This window comes from Phyllobates terribilis, unplaced genomic scaffold, assembly GCF_046119375.1.
Source record: "Phyllobates terribilis strain yellow unplaced genomic scaffold, ASM4611937v1 Scaffold_11__3_contigs__length_659146591, whole genome shotgun sequence".
NCBI classification, from domain to species: domain Eukaryota; kingdom Metazoa; phylum Chordata; class Amphibia; order Anura; family Dendrobatidae; genus Phyllobates; species Phyllobates terribilis.
The window spans coordinates 590,278,364-590,292,423 of NW_027362771.1; the positions used below are offsets into that span (position 1 = coordinate 590,278,364).

The following is a 14,060-nucleotide window of genomic DNA, read 5'->3' on the forward strand; positions in this document are numbered from 1 at the left end:
AAACAAGATCTCATTATTTTGGCTCCTGCTGACCTTGGCCATTACCGATAGAATCTACAATCAGAAATGACCTTGTGTCAACATGAGATAAGATGTGGATGGAGTACTCAGTTTATCGTAAAACGAAAGTACATTTTAGGAGTTGGCCAGAGACATTTGATGGAAAGTTGCCCTCAGATGTACAATCATTGAGTCCTACCACACTACATACCCCGCAGATATTCTGTCAAACCGAGTTTACATCCATAAATCAAAACCACGCAGCTGCTATGGGAATCAGCATATGTCTCATCCCTGTTGCTCTGAGGAAGAAGAGTACAGGACACCCATCTTTCGAGGAACTGCTTTGTCAATGAGAAGGTGGAAAATTGACCTGATTATCATCGAAAGTGCCTGGTATGGTTAGTTATCTTGCCCTTGATCTGAAATGGCCCCACTTGACATCATGATTAGCTGCCTATTTCAGTTTTCACATTACCCTTCAAATGGAAATTTCCCAGAATACTCAAACAGAATTGTTGTTTGTGAATTCGGTCAAAGGAAGCAGGTTTGGCCAGTTATTTTGGTAGGAGTTGGACAATATTCGTATACTGCTCCATGGACTGATTAATTCTTTCAATCTACCCATTACTTTGGGATTGATCGGCTGAGAAGTACAGGAAATTTTTTAAGTTCTTGCAGAGCGCCCTCCAGAACCTGGAAACAAGTTGCACACCATGGTCAGAGACTATACAAGCTGGAAGACCATGGAACTGAAGGAAAATTTCATTAAAGACACTTAAGCCAACTGTGGAGAGGATGGAAGACTTGGTAGGAGAGCAAAACAAAACATTTTAGAGAATCTGTCCACTACAACCAAGATAGTGAATCCATGCGATTCAGGAAGATCAGTAACAAAGTTCACAAAGATGTTGACGCGCCCCCAGGGCCGTGGGGTACTCGGCAGCCGGGCCTGTCTCGGTCGTAGCTTAGGGGAATATCACGGTGGCCGGCCCGGTCCGTGGCCCAGGGCGGTCAGCAAAAAGAGGAAACTTTACTTATTGGAAATGGTGTTTTTATGGTTTGTAAATGTTCGTGACGCCACCTGTGGTGTCTGGTAAGGATTACCAGCGCTGCGACAGTCCTCTGAGGCTGGTGTTTGGGCAGCTTGGTTGGTGCGGCTCCCCACAGGTGGAGCGGGGCCTCAGGGCAGTGTAGAAGTAGATGAATGGTAGAAGCGGGGCGTTGTGGTGCAGGGAGGGAAAGATGGCGCAGACAGAAGAAATGGACGGAGGCAGTGCAGTGCGGTCATCCAAGGTTTTTACTCACAGTTTGTTTAAACAGTTCCACTGGTGCACTGTACCGGGGTCAGCCTCCCAGGTCGCGCTGCGTTCACCAGGCAGGGGTTCAGCACTTCTTCAGGAAAGTTACGAGTACTTGACAGAACCCCACTTTCTTGTGTTCCTAACTAGACCGACTTCACGCTGGGTCTTTCTCCCTCCTGCCCTGCGCTGCCCACTCTCAATCCAGCTCGGGTGCTCTGGAGTCCCTCCTGTCTCGTCGGAGTGTCCGGACTTGCTCGACCCTCACAGGGATTAGAATGCGGCTTCGGCAACTGACTATATAAGCCAGAAGCCTCCGGTTTTCCCAGCCGAGACTTGAAGTAACACGGCTGGACCAGGGGCCGGTCCCCTTCTTGCGGCCTATGATCCCTCCCTGCCGCCTGGCAGGTTTCGGGCATACGGGTGGCTTCCTGCTCCTTCCGCACCCCTGGGACCTCTTTCTATAGAGCGGAGCCTACTCCTCTGCTCCCCTCCGGGGCCTCTATACTTAGGCCCTGCCTGCGGAGCAGAGCCCCATTGGAGACTCTGCTCCCGGTCTGGCTGGACTTGAGCCAGACCCTGGTCTGGAACTCGAACTTCCAACAACGACAACTACCCCCCTCCTACTCTTCACTCCTTTATTTTATATCTTTTCTAAAGTGCTCCCTTGAACTGCATCCTCCACCCACACCCACTACTTTTTCCCCCTAACTTTGGTTCCCCCCACTCCAGCCAGGGACAGGGCAGCACTCACAGTGCATATTGCCCTTCCAGCCGGCCTGGAGTAGTGTAGTGTTGGATGCAGGTGTTGGGGGTTCCGGGCAGTACTCCCTTCTTACCTGAGGGAAGGAGATACCACACCTCTGCTCTGGGTGAGGTGCAGTAACTCTGTGGCGAACTGAACCCTCAGGGGCGCCACAATGTCAGACCAAGGCTTTTGTGGAATAGAAAGAGACTGAACACTGCACACACTGAGGGCAGGGTGCTACTAACTCCTTGACGTTTTGGTGTCCATGTAGGCCACCAGAAGAGAACGGAGAGAAGTTCAGCAGTACGTTTAACTCTTGGGTGACTTGAGAGGAGAGATGAATGAGGCCAGGATAATACCTTCTGGTGGAGTTCCTTTGAAACCAGAGAGAGGCCATTAGGTGGTGAATTGGAGGAAGAAGAAATGACAGCAACTATACATTCAGGTTCAATTACATGTGAAGGCAGATCATCAGCCACATCAGAGCGAACAAAGGATCTGGATAGGGTGTCAACCCAGACGTTTTTCTCAACAGGTCAATAGGTGAGGATAAAATCAAATCACGATTAAAAGAGCAACCATTGAGCTTGGCAGGGATTCAGCCTATGGGCAAACTTAAGATATTCCAAGTTTTTTTGTTCAGCGTGGATAGTCACCAGGATAAATAGCTACTTCAAGTAGATGCTTACACTCAACAAGGACAAATTTAAGGCTAAGAGTTCACGGTCACCAATGGAATGATTTTGCTCTGCTGTAGAAAATTTCCTGGTGAAGAATCTACAGGGATGATTTCTTGCTCTAGAAGAATATTGCAAGAGAACTTCTCATACATCAATAGTATAGGCATCCACTTGAACAGTAGATTCTGACCAGCTCCGAGAAATAGCACCATTCTGAGTTAGGGCCATCAGAGGGTCAACCACTGGGGATTAATTCTAAAAAAAACTGGTGGTAATAATTAGCAAAGCCAATGAATCATTGGAGAGCCTTGAGTCCGACTGGCTGTGGCCAGTCCAATATGACAGAAACATTCTCTGGATCCATACAAAGGCCCCAAGAAGAGATGATGTAGCCAAGAAATGGCAATTCTTGTCACTCAAATTAACATTTCTCCAACTTGGCATAGAGTTGGTTTTGTCGCAGTCTTATTAAAACGGAGAGGACATGAAGGCGATGAGAGTCCAAGTCTCTGGAAAAGATTAGGATGTCGTCCAGATAGACTAAGACATGCTGATACAGAACATCACAAAAGATCTCATTCACGAAAGAATCGCTGGAACGCAACCAGTGCATTGCACAATCCAAAAGGCATCACTAGATATTCATAGTGACCATTGCGGAGTGTTGAATGCTATCTTCCATCCATCGCCCTCTTTGATGCAGATTAGGTTTACAACTACCATGCAGGTCTAACTTAGTGAAGACAGTAGCATGTTTAGTCTTGTCAAATAACTCAGAGATGAGGGGTAATGGATACCAGTCTTTCAGAGTGATTTAATTCAATCCTAAATAGTAAAAATACTTTTGAATTAATTCCTTCTGTAGCTTCTCTGTAATGTAGGCCAATATTGCCACAGTCCCTGGCACAGGCTTGTACTCTTCTGTACTGCTCGTGTCTGGTCGTGTCCCAGTCCTCAGTGGTCACATCTGCTTCTGGTTCTACAATACCGAGCTCCAGGTCCATGGGCAACTTTCCTGGTCTTGCTCGCATGAGATATGCTGAAGTGCAATTGGTGAAACTTACAGGTATGTGATTGTACAGATCTACCAGGTCAGGTAGCAGGTCTGGCCACTGATTTCTCTCCTCAAGTGGTATGGTCTTCAGCAGGTCGATGATGATGTTATTCATCTTTTCACAGAGACCGTTGGTTTGGGGTTGGTACGGTGTAGTCCTGATCTTTTTACACCCGTACAAATGGCAGAACTCTTTGAACAACTCAGCCTCAAAGGCCGGGTCTTGGTCCGTCAGCACCTGCTCAGGGTATCCATGGGGTCTGCAGAAACACGCCTGGAACGTTTTTGCTGCTGTTTCTGCCGTCAGGTCTTTGACGGGGGCGACCACCAGGAACCTGGAGTAGTGATCCACCATGGTAAGGGCATAGGAGTACCCTGACCTGCTGGGTGACAGCTTGACATGGTCCAGGGCCACGATCTCCAGGGGTCGAGTCGTCTTGATGGGTTGCAGGGGTGCCTTCTGGCTGCTGTAGTCTTTTCTTCTGAGGCTACAGGGTCCACAGCTTCGGCACCACATCTCAATGGAGCTGCGCATTCCTACCCAGTAGAATCGACACTTCAGCAGGGTCTCTAGCTTCTTCCAGCCAAAGTGCCCCGCCTGATCGTGGTAGGCCTCCAACACCATTTGGATGTATGTCTTGGGGACCACTATCTGCCATACCATCTCATGGGTTTTTGGATTGACGTACCTCCGGCACAGCTTCTCACGGTAGATAAACAGCCGGCTTCTCTCATTCGACAGCTGCTTTGCTTGCAGAGACGCATCCTTCTCCAGGGAGGAACCTTCTTGGGTCATCAGCTCCTTGATACGGTTGACAACCGGGTCACTGTCCTGGGTCTCTTTCCAGCTGTGGTGAGGCAAAGGGTTTAACGTCTTCCCACGCTGCCTCCTGGAGGCTCATTGCTCGTGGATCATCCCATTCCGGTGAAAGGCAGGTAGCTCAATCTCCTCCAGGTCATCCACTTCTTCTTCTGTGTCCAACTGGTGAGGCGGCCTGGACAGGGCATCGGCGTTGGCATTCTTGCGGCCCACCCGGTATTTAATTGTGAATTGGTAGTTTGACAGCCGAGCCATCCATCGCTGCTCCATGGCTCCTAGCGTGGCTGTTTCAAGATGGGTCAAGGGGTTATTGTCAGTGTAGGCAGTGAACTTGCTGGAGGCTAAGTAGTGCTTGAACCGTTCAGTGATGGCCCAGACCAAGGCCAGGAACTCTAACTTAAAGCTGCTATAGTTCTCTGGCTTCCTCTCAGTCGGGCGGAGCTTCCTGCTTGCGTATGGGATCACTTTCTCTTGGCCATTCTGCTTCTGACTTAGGACAGCTCCCAGTCCTTCGTTGCTGGCATCAGTATACAGCAGGAACGGTTGGCTGTAGTCAGGGTAGGCCAGGATCTCGTTGCCTGTCAGGATCTCCTTCATCTCCTGAAATGACTCGGCTTGCTCCTTACCCCAGTGGAATGGGGGATTTCTGCCTTTGGGGGACTGTCCTACCAGGAGGTCTTGCAGCGGGTCTGCTTTCTTAGTGTACTCTTTTACAAACCTCCGGTAGTATCCTACTAGTCCCAGGAACTGACGCACCTCCTTGAGGTTCTTCGGCTCCGGCCATTTCTGGATGGCAGTGACCTTCTCCGGGTCTGGTGCTACCCCTTCTGGACTGACAATATGCCCCAGGTACTGTACCTTTCTCTTGAGCAGGTGGCACTTTGAGGGCTTCAGCTTCATCCTGTACCGGGACAGCGACTCAAATACCTCCGCCAGGTGCTTCAAATGGTCCTCATACGTCTTGGAGTACACTATCATGTCATCCAGGTATAGTAACACAGTCTCGAAGTTGCGGTGTCCCAGGCAGCACTCCACCAATCTCTGGAACATTCCGAGGGCATTGCAGAGTCCAAACGGCATACTGTTGAACTCGCAGAGTCCCATCGGGGTGGTGAAGGCCGTCTTCTCCCGATCCTCCTCAGCAACAGCTACTTGCCAGTACCCACTAGTGAGGTCAAGGGTGGAAAAGTAATTTGCAGACTTTAAGGCAGCCAGGGATTCCTCAATACCATCTTTATGTGTAATGCGATTTACTTGTCTTTAATCTACACACATTCTCATGCTTCCATCCTTTTTCCTGACTAGCACTAGGGGAGCTGCCCAGGGACTACAACTATCCCTTACTACCCCTGCCTTCTTCATGTCGTGCAACATCTCCTTCGCCTTCTGGTAGTGTGCTGGTGGTATAGGCCTGTAACGTTCTTTGATAGGTGGATGGTCACCTGTGGGGATATGGTGTTGAACCCCCTTAATCCTCCCAAAGTCAAGTGGGTGCTTACTGAATACCTGCGCGTATTCCTGAACCACCCGGTGTACACCCTGCTTCTGATTGGCATGAGCGGTGTCTGTCCCAACATGGAGCTGTTGACACCAATCCTCCACCTGGGTTGCCGGGTCATTATCCCCCACTTCGTCTGGTGAAGTTAAGGACTCAGCCGTGTGTATAGAGTTGTTATTTACTGTGTACAGTTTGGCAACAGTGGCGTAGCGTGGTAATCTGACCTCATCTTCCCCATAGTTGAGAAGATGGATGGGCACCCTCCCATTGCGTACATCCACTACCCCTCTGGCAGTTAAGAGTGTAGGTCTGTGCTCTGAGCTAAGGGGTTCGACTACCGCCTGGTAGCTCTGTCCTTTAAGACCTATTGCTGCTCTACACCAGATAAGCATTTCACTCATTGGGGGAATCACAATGGGTATGGGGTCTGTTACCCCCACATTACCAATCTCACCACCGGATAGCTTTACTTGCTGCTGGTACATCAGGGCTCGGATCTCCTTCTAGATCGCTCTTCTCTGCCCCGGTTTGGCGGCGTTAGCGAGCTGTTGGAGCAAAAACACCACTTCCTCCAAACAGTTACCAATAATGTTAGTGCCTAGTACCATATTCAGTCCTGAGTCATCAGAGACAGTCTCTACTACAATGAGTCCCTGGTCCTTCAGCCCCACTCTCCCCACCTTTACCGTCACATCCTTAACCTCGACTAGGTTAAGAGGGAGGCCGTTAGAGGCATATACTGAAAAATCTGGGTTCGGGGGTTGGAGGACTGTCCATGGACCAGTATCTCTTGTAAAGGACATCAGGCATAATTGTTACCTGAGATCCAGTGTCCAGCAGGGCAGGTATCGCAATGCTGTCCAGGATTATGGACAGGAAAGGTCTTCCTCCCCCGTACCTACTGTGCCAGTCTGAGGGGCCTGCTGAGTCTATTCCTGGGTGTTGGCCCTCGGACCCAGGGTTTTCTCGTTTAAAGGACAGCTCTGGATGGTGTGACCTGACTTGTGGCAGCGGTGGCAGACAGGGTCCCTCGGTGGACGGCGTTGGTCTCTGATCCTCTCAGGGGGTGGCGTTGTCCTCTTCCTCCTTGTCATCCAGGGGACATCCTCAGGGCTGTCGGCTAGCAGGATCCTTCCCTCTGCCTCGGGCTCCGTCCGCAGCTGCAGGGCACTCAGTACAGTGGTCAGGGTTTTGCCCAACTGATGCACATCAGAACGCAGGCTGCCCAGCTCACTAGGGGACGTTGTTGGAACCTTGGCTTCAGCAGCCACCGGGAAAAAGGTGGACGCTGCAGGCACTGGGGTGGCCGCACCCTGGTAACATTGGATAGCAGTTGTTTCCAGGGGCTGCAGTCCTTTTATAGCCATGTCCTTAAGGGTGTCAAAGGTGGCATCTGGATGATCCAGGGACCACCAACGCACAGTCCTGCTCTCCTCTTGAGACCTCAGTCCCACGGATAAACTGTTCCTTCAGCATTTTATTTTCATCATTGATGCTGGTTGGACTAACCCATTTCAGAGCCCGCAGGGCTCCTTGCAAACGCCAGGCATAGTCCTGAACACTGTCCTCCGGTTGCTGAGAGCAGTTGTAGAACCTCATCCGGAGGTCTGTCTCAGTACGATTCTCAAAGACAGTCTGTAACTGTTTAAAGATTGCGGACACTGACTCCTGGTCTGCGGCCAACCAGGTTTCTACTTCTCGCTCCGCAGCATCAGTCAATTGTCCTAATACAACAGCGGCTCTTTGCTTGCCTGTCATAGAGTACATGTCCAGTATACCGCATATTTTCCACTTAAATCCAGACAGGGTATCTGGTTTGCCTCTGTACTAGGGGAGCCACTTCGCTCCAGGGATGTACGGTAGGGCCATGGGTATGACAGGGGTTACAGGCCCTGCTGGTGGAGCGGCTGCTTCGGCCTGCTCGACGCCGAGCTCGGGTGGAACATCAGGGCGGTTAACCGGTGCTCCGGCGTTGTGCTGTTCCTTGGACATTCTGGCGCCCCCCTAGCGAACCGTGGCCTACCTTCTTTTCTTTTTTTCCGGTAGGCCACAGCTCCGCAGGTGACGGTCTTCTTCAGGACCTTGCGTCTCTTGCGTGGGGCGTGTCCGGGGCTTCGTGCGCTTTAGCAGGTACGCCTCTCAGTTCCCCGCGGTTATGCCCTTCTTCCCGCTCGGCGGCACAACAATGGCGGCAATCTTCGCCACAGTTAAATACTCAGTTTTGATTAAAGGCGCACAGTACCTGGTGGCAACGGGCATAACACTCCGTCGTTGCAGTGGGCACGGGATCCTGTTCGTGACGCCAGGAATGAGATGACGCGCCCAGGGGATGGGGACGAATCGGCGCCCGGGCCTTGTTGCCTGGTCTTGGGGATGTCGCGGTAGTCAACTCCCGGGCCCGTACCCTGGGCCTCTCTTTAAAAGGGTGGATAATTATGTGAAAGTTCGTGACGCCACCTGTGGTGTCTGGTGAGGATCACCAGCGCTGCAGCTGCCCACTGAGGCCGGTGTTAAGGCAGCTTGGGTGGTATAGCTCCCCACAGGTGGAGCTAGGCCTCAGGGCAGCGTGGATGTAGGGATGCAGGACAGGGGGGGGGGGACCCAGCCGGGTCTGAAGAAGGATAGGCGAACACACAGTTCACTTCAGTACCTTTTACTGATGGAAGTTCAGGCACATTCCGGAGCACTGTAGGGTGAAGGGTGCATATCAGGATTCTCCCCAGTGAGCGGGTATAGGGCCTCCTGTTTCTTGCCTGTGTGTAGTAAGTTTCTGACCTGCCTGGAGCTAGGCCTAACTTTGTCTCTGTCCTGCACCGGCTGACTTTGTGGTACGGCCTTCTCTTGGAGTACACGCTCCCAGCTTGTGGGGCCTCTGTGACTCCTGGCTCTGGTACGTATCAGCTCTCGGGTGATCCTGGGACCTGAAGTCTTTCAGGGGTCTCCGGTTGTCTCCACAGGGGGATATACGGTCCTGTAGACGCGGACCCGGTGTCCGGTATATGTTTTCTGGGGTGAGCTTGTACAGCTCCTCTGCCCCCAACGCTACTCACTCCTCGAGGCCCTCACTAGGCTATACGCACTAGCGGCAGCTTGCCGCGCTTCACCGCTCTTATGGCGTCGGCACGCCTTGGGCTCTAACTGAGCTCCCTGAGTCTAGCTTGCAGGAGCCTCGTGCTCCACTGCTGAACTACTAGCTGAGTTCTCTCGACTAGACTGGACTAGACTCTTCAGAGGAACTGACTGCCTAGCTCCACCTTCCCTATTTATATCCCTAACGGGCTCCCTCTGGTGTTCTGAGGTGGAAGGTGGAGGTGTGTGTATGCTGTGGGGGCCTCTTGTGGAGGAATCCGTCCATGCACCCCTCTAGGATCTGTGGCACTAATGCACAGCAGGGCGCCACAATAGGAAGCGGGAAAATTGGTGGCAGTGGATGTAGAACAAAGTTTCAGATGAAGTGGCTGAGGAAGAGCTTTAAGGCAATTGCGAATACAAGACAGACCCCACTAGGTAATGTGGTCAGTCGAGCAGTCAATGACCGAAGCATGAAGCCATAGCCACCAAAGTCCCAAAAGCACTGGTGAATCAGAAAGTGGCAAAATTAAAAAGGAAATGTCCTCAACATGTAGCGGACCAATCTGAACAGTTACCTTCTCTGTCCAGAGTTTGGTATGACCACTTAGAATTGCAGAGCCATTTGCAGATATTAGTTTTAGAGGCATCGGCGGGGAAACAAAGGAATTTTCAGTCTTTTGGCCAAAGAGAAGTCTGTGAAAATTCCCTGCTGCTCCAGAATCAATGAATGTTTGTCCTGTGAGGAACTGAAGGAAACAGACAAAGGCATGAATAATTTATCCTTAGTGGAGTACAGAGTTACTCCCAGGGCGATACCTTCCCTCTAACCAAGGGGCTGAAGTTTGCCTGTTTGGCCTTTAGTTTGGAACAGTCTGTGTGAGAATGATCCCATTCACCAGAATAAAAACAAAGTGTCTGTGAAAGTCAACGGGATCTTTTAGCCGGTAACAATCTCTTCTGACCGATTTGCATAGGTTCAGGGTTGGGAGGGGATCCTGAAGTTGCTCTTGGAAGTGAAACAATAGAATCCAGAATTTTTCCCTAGATCGTTCTTTAAATGTAAGTCCGCATGAGTAGTGAGGGAAAACAAATCCCTACCCCCAAGTTCATCTATGACACCACTGGACAGGCCAGTGTAGAAGATGGCCAGAAGAATCATTTTTTATTTTATTCTAATAATAATAATTTTTATTTACCGTATATAGCTCCAACATATTCCGAACAAGAGTGTCATTGTTCCAGGCCAATTCAACGGAGAGGGTACAGAACTGGATGGCATAATGTCCCACTGTGACAATCCCTTATCCTAGTCGCAGTATGTAAATAGCAGCTGAGTGTACACCACCCGGATCATCAAACACTAGATGAAATGCAGTCAGGAAGGAGGGTAGAGAACACATAGTAGGGTCATCGCGCTTCCACAATGGCACAGCCAACGCCAAGGCATCTCCAGACGACAAAGAAAAAATGTATACCACCTTACACCGGTCAAAAGAAAAACGCTGAGGACACAACTCAAAGTGCAAAGTGTATGGTGCATTGGTGCAAAAATCCCAGCAGGCTTTAGGATCGCCATTAAAATGTGAATGAATATGCAAATGTGGAGATCTTTTCCAAGCAGAGTGTTGAAGGTGCATAGTAGCCTGTGGCAGGTGTTAAGGAGTTGGTGGAGAGGCAGCAGGAGTCAGAGTCAGTGCCTCCATATGGGCTGAAAGGCTTTGCACAGTTTGAACAAGTTCAACATTGGCTGAAAGCAATTGCACCACCAGTCCAGTCCAATCGTCTGTGTTCCATGGCAATGGTGTTATGGCTGCTGTACCTTTGGGATCCATGTTCTTAGGATTCTGTGAGGCTCACCTTGTGAAGTGAACCTATTAAGCCATAGGTCCCTGGGCATTGGTGTACCTGGTAGGATGGAACGTAGAAAATGAGGACTTGGTACACACAGGAGACTTGGGAGCAGCAGAACAGATGAAGTGGAAGTCAGAAGTGAATGAAGTAAATTATGGACAGAAGGTGTAGTACTCCAAGCTAAAATTTTGAGTCTCAGTTCTAAAACACAGTGGACCGGATTAGAACCGCCAAAGTCCAGGAGTGGCCCATGGGTTACACTTTGCCCAGGTCTGCCATAGGCCAAAGGAAAGTCATCTGAAAAGAACCTTCATAGTCAGAAATACAGTGATGCATATTATCCTGAAAATAGTGCTTCTTTGTTTTGCCCTTTGTTTCTTTGTTTTATACAAACGTCCCACCAGTGAAGCCATTTGTCATCTCGTATGTTTCTACAAAGGCAATTTTCAATCGACTTCTGGTACAACTTTAATAATCTTCAGTGGGATTCTAGCCAAATGTTTATACGCTCAATGAAAACCGGGCAATATTCACAATTGATAGTGTTGACTAATCACTAAACAATGAATTTAGAACTCCAGAAAACAATGGTTGAAGAGAAATCCAAAAGACTCTTGATGACCTTCCCGTCCAGCCATGCCCCTTCTCAATCATAAAATGAATACAATATAATCCTGAGACAGGGTTGAATTGACTTTCCAGAGTATCAGAGGATGTTCAGGGGCTCAGGATCTGATGCAGTAATTGGCAACAAATGTCCAGCAGATGATATCCCCATTTGGCACCAATAACTTACCAAATAACAAATTTCCATTCCTATGATAATTCAGAAATAACCTTTGAACCATTCCCACCAGTTGGCCCACAGAATCCCAGTCTAACAGTGGCTGGAGCAAGATCTTGGCCACCATCTTCCTCAACCTACCATCTGAGACCATAGGCCATAGGGATTCAGTGTTTGCGGGCTACATCCTCTTTTGTCGACTGTTGACCAGAACGTATTTTTCTCTGTCCAAAACTTCCACATCCAAAACAAATTCATTGGCAGTGAGAAATTTCAATTGGAAACAATTTATTTTTATTTTTGCATTGTGCCACATTTACTACGTCTTTATACAATGGGGCTTAATAACCATGTGCAACTTGTTAAACTTTTTTGTATGAATCTAACCAAGGTACCAAATTGACGTAGGGAAACTTATAGGCCATGCAATACTCTACCGGGAATTTATACATGCAAATAGCTTCTTCAGAGGGAAAGTGGACCAAAACTGTAGAGGCACCTATTGGAGGAAGCGATCTTAAAAGTTATTATCCACCCTTTACGGGGCCTTACCACAAAACTTAGGATAAAAGCCAAACCAGAATCTCAATTTACAGACACTTGTTTCATGATGTTTCACCTTCATTACCATGAAGCAGGAGATTTGGTTGGCTGGGTGAGAGGCCTCTGACAGTGTGTTTAAGGGGATAAAACTCGTTGCTCTCCACAAGGAGGCTTGTTACCTCTTAGACCCTTGTCTCATCCAGCTAAATCAGACCTCCAGCCTTGCACTGTTGAAGGGAAAAATTCCAAAACACCTTTGTGTAAGTGGCTTCTTATCCTAATTCATATGGAAAGACTGATTAAAGGTTCAATATTAACCTTTAGAATTGCTACTTCTAATATGTAGTTTGGAAATAGTAGGTGACGTGTGCTGCTGGTGTACATCCAACCAATGAGTCAAAATCAGACGAGAGTAGTATCAGTGCGTTTTATTCTCTAACTGTTTCGAAGTATTTCAACTTCTTCAGGAGGATCCATATCTCTGTGGCTCTCCTGAAGAAGTTTAAATATTTCGAAACGCGTAGAGAATACTACTGATACTACTGATACTACTCTCGCTTGATTTTGACTCCTTGATTGGATTTACACCAGCAGCTCAGGTCACCTGCTATTTCCAAACTACCCATATTACTACGATTACTACGTTGGATCTGCCGACCTGTGGGGCTTCAGCAGCTGGAAAATCTTGTGACACTAAGTCACTTCTCATGGACAAGCCGTGAGTCGGGATAGTGAAGGAGTCCGAGGTCAAAAGCCAGGAGGGTACGTCATAAACAGAGGGAAGAGACAAAGGCATAGTCAGGTAACGGTCCGAGGTCAAAATACCAGGAGGATAGCGGATCAGAACGAAGGGGTTAAACAGACGGATGGTCAGAACGAAGTTCAAGGTCAGGCAATGAAAGATCATCACGCAAAACACTAGGCACAGAGAAAACCAACTACACTTAGCTGATGCTACGTCTGGCAGAGGTCTGGGACTAATAACCCAGCTAGGTAGCCGAGCAATCACTTGGGACAATAAACGCCTGGAGACAGTCAGCACCTCCCAGTCTCAGATTGGACAGTCGAGCAGTCAATCAAAATACCAACAGCTCAGCACACCCCTGCACCAGACAGGACACTGAGCTGTCAATCAAAGTACAGACAGCTTCAGCACGCCCCTGTACCAGATTGGACAGCTGAGCCGTCAGTAACTGCATCCCAGACACACTGAGGGGTGGAATTATGACAGATAACTTTGCTGTGTTGTGTCTCACATAACCCCATCAGGTGAGTGGAACCGCCTCTGATCAGCACTGTAATCAGATGGCACTGGCCACTGTCCTGTATTATGATAGAGTAGGATATCTGCAAAATCCACCATCATGTTCTTCAATTCACAAGTGTCATAGGTTTGGAAACTTAGTACTATCTTGAAATTACAACCAGCTGTTTTAACAAGTAGAAGAAAGACCGTGCCGGATTATGGTTGGTAGATGCCACCACTTGGACCCCAATCCACCTGACCGACAGCAGAGGTGGATGCACATTTATGTGTCCATTTGTATTGAAGCCTATGGGAGTTAAACCAGCGACTCTCCACCACCATGATAGGATAACTGAGTAGTTCAAAAGGTGCCTTACTAAATATTTGGCCCCGAATGAAGATAATAAAGAGTAGAATTAGGATGGGGCTTACATTTTGAATATTTTTCTGTGCTCCTTTATTT

At 48.9% G+C, this 14,060-nt stretch overlaps 1 protein-coding gene across 1 annotated transcript in view; it reads left to right on the forward strand.

The window, feature by feature from the left end:
• The window catches only part of LOC141167058 (complement C3-like), a 101,469-nt gene that overhangs the window by 20,244 nt on the left and 67,165 nt on the right, over nucleotides 1–14,060 (forward strand). The gene's annotated exons all lie outside the window — the stretch shown is intronic.